Source organism: Sinocyclocheilus grahami, unplaced genomic scaffold (assembly GCF_001515645.1).
Source record: "Sinocyclocheilus grahami isolate Dianchi unplaced genomic scaffold, SAMN03320097.WGS_v1.1 scaffold92.1, whole genome shotgun sequence".
Classification (NCBI taxonomy): Eukaryota; Metazoa; Chordata; class Actinopteri; order Cypriniformes; family Cyprinidae; genus Sinocyclocheilus; species Sinocyclocheilus grahami.
The window spans coordinates 352520-359231 of record NW_015505271.1 but is presented as its reverse complement, the minus strand read 5'-3'; the positions used below and the strand labels follow the sequence as shown (position 1 = coordinate 359231).

At 36.2% G+C, this 6712-nt stretch overlaps 1 long non-coding RNA gene across 1 annotated transcript in view; it reads left to right on the top strand.

The window, feature by feature from the left end:
* The first annotated feature begins 908 nt into the window (after positions 1-908).
* LOC107587308 (uncharacterized) overlaps positions 909-6712 on the top strand; it is an 11136-nt gene continuing 5332 nt past the window's right edge. Inside the window, exons 1-2 of the long non-coding RNA XR_001609460.1 lie at positions 909-1210; positions 3968-3994. This is a non-coding gene — a long non-coding RNA (uncharacterized lncRNA). The remainder of the gene's footprint in view (positions 1211-3967; positions 3995-6712) is intronic.

Sequence of the window (6712 nt, the reverse complement as noted above, 5' to 3'; positions counted from 1 at the left end):
TTAAAGTAACCGTTTTCTATTTTAATGTATTTTTACATTTAATGCATAGACTATGTAGGATTGTGGTTTTCACCTTGTGTAATTATTGTACCCAGAAACAGATCTGCTTAAATAATTAGAGCAAAGGTGTGACACTCTTCTGCAAATACTCCCAAGCCCACGCAAGGCTTACAAAATGCTCTCCAAGCTCACCTGTTTTCTCACTTGAGTAATTCCAAACCGTTTAGACCAATACAAGTTATTGTACAAATCTAATAATGCAACATTATGGGTTTTAGAAAAGGTGGAGACGACAGCATTTCCCCATGTTTGGAATATTTCATTTAGTTTTCTAACGAATAAAAGCTAAAATAATAATAAATATTATTGAATAATAGTTAATAATAGTGGTAATATTATTTTTTATTATTACATGTATGCATTTAGCAGAAAATGGTATCCAAAGCAACTTACTTACTATTAATTATTATTGTCCTCATCATTATTACTAGTAATATATTTCTGTCACAAGGTAGGTCAAAAACACATAAATGAAGGTCTACATTTCAGTGCCTCTCCATATTAAACGGGTTAAATGTAAATTAACTTAATCTTACCCTGCGGTACATGAATCCTGGATGTTGTCATCTGCGATCGTGACGACCAAAATGGGGCTTCTCCCACTTGCATTGTGATCTGTAAACCCTTGCTTGTCTTGGTAATTATCATTAAAGTTATCAAAAAGAAAGAAAAAAAAATGTGTGTAAAGAGCAGGAAAAACTTCCATGTACAATGAAGTTTTGTTTTAAAGGCACAATATGTAATTTTCGCCGTAAAAGGGCGCGTATTCAAAATAAACGAAGAGACAAAGGCGTAGTTTGGTGACTTCGTCTTCAGTGAGTCATCATGTGAAATAACGGCCTAATTATATTAGACATTATTCCAGATGAACAATGCCATAGATAATGGAGGAACAGAGGACAGCTTGAAGTCTTTTGTCTTTGGTTTTCGAATTACCATATATTTCCTCTTTCTCCCTCACCCCAACCTAATTGATTATGTTCCATTTAGTTCTTTGAACACAACTCTAATACTGTGTGTGTGTGTGTGTGTGTGTGTGTGTTATACCTCAGGGAAGAGAGCGAGAGTGTACTGACCCTCAAAGGGCTCACCCCAACTGGAACACTACCTCTAGGAGTGTTGTCTGGAGGCAAGCAGACCTTACAGCATGGTAAGTGAGCATGTTTGGGGTTTTGTAATAGTAGGTTTGTAAAGTGGGTTTGCAGGCCTCTCTCATCCAACCTGGAAGTCGTACTGGATCATCATCGCCACATGTGACCCTGTACTGCTCTCATAACCCTCTTACAAAACTAGAAAGTACCAACATGCAGCAGCCTAGAACGAGCTTTGGCATGCGAGATGCTAATGATAATGATGATCTGTCTCTCCCCTTTGTGCTGAACTGCATCAGCATAGCGGCAGATACTGATGAGAGCTGTGCTCTCCATCTCCATAGTGTGATCTTTTCTGGGCTGTATCAGGCTGCTTAATTCACTTATTAGCAACTTTCTGGTACTAGCTGCAAAATCACTGCCCACACCCCCAGCCGCTCAGATCCATATTTCTGGTCTTTTAAACAGGTAAATCTCATGAAACTGTCTGGGTCAAAAATCATCCTAAAATCAATGTTTTATACAAAGAAAAGGAAACTACTTTTAGGATTGGTAAATTATATATAAATAAATAAATATATATATATATATATATATGCTCTTCAAAGCCTACTGGGAAATATTATTAAAACATTTTTTTATTGCAATAATGTAGTTTATTCCTTTGATGGCAAAGCTGAATTTTCAGCAGCCATTACCCATTTCAATCTTGAAATGTGGTTTATTCAGGAAAATAGTGTCTCAATTCAATTGTGTATTATCACAATTATTCAAACATCACTGTAGAGCTTTTTTCTGCACTATATGAACACCTGTTATATCCTGTTGTCCACCTATGAACTAATGTAATGTTTACACTGATTATTTGCCGATGTGCTGTGTAAAGCCCTTCCCTTGTAGGCTCATGTTAAGCCATGTGATTTAGCCACCTGCGCTACAGAGACTCTGAGAAATCTTGAGAGCCAATCAGAGGCTGATTGCCATGAGAGCCGCATCATGACTCTCTGGATTGACCTGTCTGCTCTGAGTAGGCGAGGTGTCCAGGACTAAAGGTCATTAAAGGCCAGTAGCGTAGGGAACTTTGTGCAAGTGAGTAGTGATGGAGTGAGAAAGGGAAATCAGAGGGAGACAGTGGGTGGATGTCACTATTTGAAGTACATATAGAAAATTCTGTGACCTTTAAGAGGCTGGCTTCGTTGTCCGTGTGGGTCAGACATCAAGCCAGCTAGACCTGCAGAACAGAGAGGAATATTAAAGAAACTAAGAAGCTGTTAGCCTGATCTTACTACAAGACCTTAGGACAATAGGACATTTCCAGTTATAACCATAAAGTTATGTTATATAGAAAATAATGTATTAGGAGATGGTTTGGTTTTGTGACTACCATCCTCTCAATTCAAACGATACAGCATAGATTAGCTGTGTCTGCCTGAATTTCTTGCCTGTAGAAAATCTCCAAATCAGAGATCAATTCACATATATTTAATATAAATAATATTTTATGTTCAAGATCTCTGTATTTAGTGTTTAATATTTAGCATCCAGCCTCTTGAGACATATTAAAGTTAACATTTAAAATTAATATTAAGATTAAAATACTTCCAAGTTGAAATATTTAAAGACAGTCATGTGTTATTAACACATTTAATAAAAATTAGGACATTTCCAGTTATAACCATAAAGTTATGTTATATAGAAAATAATGTATTAGGAGATGGTTTGGTTTTGTGACTACCATCCTCTCAATTCAAACGATACAGCATAATTAGTTGTGTCTGCCTGAATTTCTTGCCTGTAGAAAATCTCCAAATCAGATCAATTCACATATATTTAATATAAATAATATTTTATGTTCAAGATCTCTGTATTTAGTGTTTAATATTTAGCATCCAGCCTCTTGAGACATATTAAAGTTAACATTTAAAATTAATATTAAGATTAAAATACTTCCAAGTTGAAATATTTAAAGACAGTCATGTGTTATTAACACATTTAATAAAAATAAAAAAAAAACTGTGGGCTTTATGCAGACTGTGGGCAGTCTTTATGCTTATGGTCCTCTTTCCTTCTTCCTGAATTCTCTGGTGAGTTTATAGTTCTAGTTCTGTAATTTTATAATACTAATAATTTACAGTTTTTTTTTGTTTGTTTTCGTTTTTTTTAAGTTTAATATACACAAAAATATAGTTTAATTAAATATTTTAATTTTGCTTATTTACTGAGTCACATGCATATGTCAACTTGACTATGTCGAAACTATCAAGAAATTGTATGAGATCTTAAGCTAACTAATTTCATTAAATGTCTACTGCATTTAAGATTTTCTGTCTGAAAGTGCTGATAATTCAAGAGATGGCGCTATAAATTAGTTTGAATCCAATCCTGTAGTCTCAGTTTAATTAAATAATGTTCAATTCATTCACTCGTATGTGTCAGTATTTATAATACAGTATTTGTGTAATAATCAATATTGATTGATAGGCAAGTCAGAGATTGTACCTAAATTTATGTAAAAACATCTGAACATGTATTTCAGTGATACATAACCTTTGATTTATTTAGTTTTGTAGCCTGTTTTGCCCTAGTATTGAACAATCAGTGAATTATAAATGGCCAAACAGTCACACTGATTGTAAAAAACTAAGTGCCTTTTCTTTAACTGCTCTTTGCACTGTTTATATTACTGTTGGGTTCTTTAACTACTAATATTGCTGTGGTGTGTGGGGTTAATATGCTTGGGGTGTAATGTAATCACACTGATGTAACTTCTCTCTCCATTCATTTTGGGCTACTTCCTGCTGCGCTTGCTAATACAGCAGCCATAGAAGCAAAGGAGGGTCGAGGTACGCTGGCAGTACTGTGTCATATCCTGCCCCTATATGCTGTGCTTTCTTCCCCTTTGTGTCTTTTTGTGCCTTGCCGTTCACCTCAGTGTCTGTCTGTGTGTCTCAAACGAATCATGGAAAATCTGTATTCTTGCACCACCATATTTTTGTGAATTTAATTGAAAGCAGCCTAACAAAGGGGTTCTCGTTTCATAAAGGCATTTCTTTCCCTTATGAGATTCAGCTTTAACATAAAGAGCCTGAAATTACTCCGGGCCAACATTTTTAATGATAAATGATGGATGCGGACACTTGAAACCGTCCATGCAGTGAGGGAATGAGGCTTTCAGTCCCAGCTCTGCTTCACCTCATTAATTAGCTGTTTCCTGTTGACCAGAGGAGTTTGCTAGTTAGTCCCGGGCCCTGGCTAGAGCCTGCTAATTCCCATCCTGCCATGCGATTGGCGGAGAGGCCGAGACCTCCCTCTGACAAGCATTTTCAGATTCTAATCTCATTAGGACTCTGTGCTCCAAAGACTGTCTGTTCCCGTTCATGCGTAACACTCTTGCCTAAGGCCTCTCGCATGCTGCTGTAATGTACAGAGGCTCTAAGCTATTGTGCAAGCAAATACAAATAAACACACTGGCATGAAATGTTAAGTGTGCCAGAACAAGACACTCTTGCTGTTGAGTTGCTGACCTGATTAAGTTCAGCAGCATCTCTGTTTTTACTGGTGTTGAGTGGGTATCTTGTGTTTGCTCTGTCAACTGGAACCGGTCATGATTCACCTTGGCAGTGTTTTCAAAAATGCTATAGGACATAATAAGTTGTGCAAGAGTTAGTTGTGCAAGAATCAGCTTTCCTGTTCGTGCATGTTGGTTGGTTGGATACGTGTTCAACTCTTTTTGTGGTTTAAAGTATGAGTGATATGTGACGTCATGTTCCATCAGAATATTAAAATGAACTGGCACTCAATCCCATTTTTTCAGTGCTGTAAATAATATACTCCGTCCCAATTGACACTTTTTTTTCTCTGTTTTTGCACAATATAAAAAAAAGTTTAAAATGTTACATATGACCAGATTTTTTTTTTTTAACGTAAAAGGTGTTTGTTCTGATATTTATATACATTTTGATATATTTTACTGCATCTCATAATTGTAAAATTGCAGTTGTTGCCACCATCTGTTTTCTATTTGCGTAGACCGTTGTTTGTTTTTACTGTTATGTTTATTTTTTTTTTTTAATGTTCTATTTCCTGTAGCAGAAAATTGCTATACTAATTTACTAGACATACTGTACACTACTGTTGAAAAGTCTGGCATCAGTAAGATTTTTTCTTTTTTGAAAGTAATGCTTTAACAAAGATGCATTAAAATTGATCAAAAGTGGCGGTAAAGACATTTAAGTTAAGATTTCTATTTCAAATAAATTCTGTACGTTTGACTTTTCAATTCATAAAAAAATGAATTGAAAGGTCACCAAATCAGCATTTTCGAAGGTGTGACACTGAAGACTGGAGTAATGGCTGCTGAAAATTCAGCTTGCCGTGACAGCAGTTAATTACATTTTAATATATAATAAAATTAAGTTATTTTAAATTATAATAATATTTCACAAAATTACTGTTTTGATGATTTTTAATCAAATAAATGCAGCCTTGGTGAGCATAAGATACTTAAAAACATTTTTAAAAAATCTTACCAGTCCCAAACCTTTGAACTGTAGTGTACACAGCAAGACATGAGGTAGACAGTTGGTGTTGTGTATCATGTGACATGAATGTTTGATTTAAAAAATGTAGTCCATTTTAAAAAGCTCCAAAGTTGCATTTACTTCATGGTTTAAGGGTTAGTTCACCCAAAAATGAAAATTAGTCTGTGGTTTACTCACCCCGAGGCATCCTAGGTGTATATGACTTTCTTCTTCGTTATATAAAAAATTGTCCTGGCTATTCCTAGCTCTATCATTGCAGTCAGCGGGTGTTGCAGTGCTTCAGTCCAAAAGAAGTGAAATAAAAAGCGCCCATCCATAAAAAAAAATGTCTCACACAGCTCCGGCGGGTGAACAAAGGCCTCCTGTAGCGAATCGATGCGTTTTTGTAAGAAAAATAACCATATTTAAAATGTAATAATCACTTTAATCTAGCTTGTGCCAACAGTTGTACACGGAAGCAGCTCCGGGGGAATGATATATGAGGTCAGCTTTGCGCATGCGCCGCTCAGAAGTGAGACACGCGGAAGTGCAGGGGAGAGATCAAAACAAAACAACGGTCACTTATTAGAAATACAAAACGAGGATTTGTAAAGAAGAATGTCGGAGGATTGCGATATAAGCCAAGCGAAGACTGGTTTTCCTTTGCTAAAGTAAGGAAACTTTGCTTCCTTTGCTCCTGTTAACAAACGTTGGTTTTCACGAGACTCACCAGCGCATGCGCAATGCTGAACTCATACCTCATCAGCCCGGAACTGCTTCTGTGTACAACTGCTGGCGCAAGCTAGATTAAAGTGATTATTACGTTTTGAATATGGATGTTTTTCTTACAAAAACGCATTGATTCGCTACAGGAGGCCTTTGTTCACCCCCCGAAGCCGTGTGACACTTTTAATTTCACTTCTTTTGGACTGAATCACTGCAACACCCGCTGACTGCAATGATAGAGCGACAATTTTTAATATAACTCCGACTGGATTTGTCTGAAAGAAGAAAGTCATATACACCTAGGATGCCTCGGGG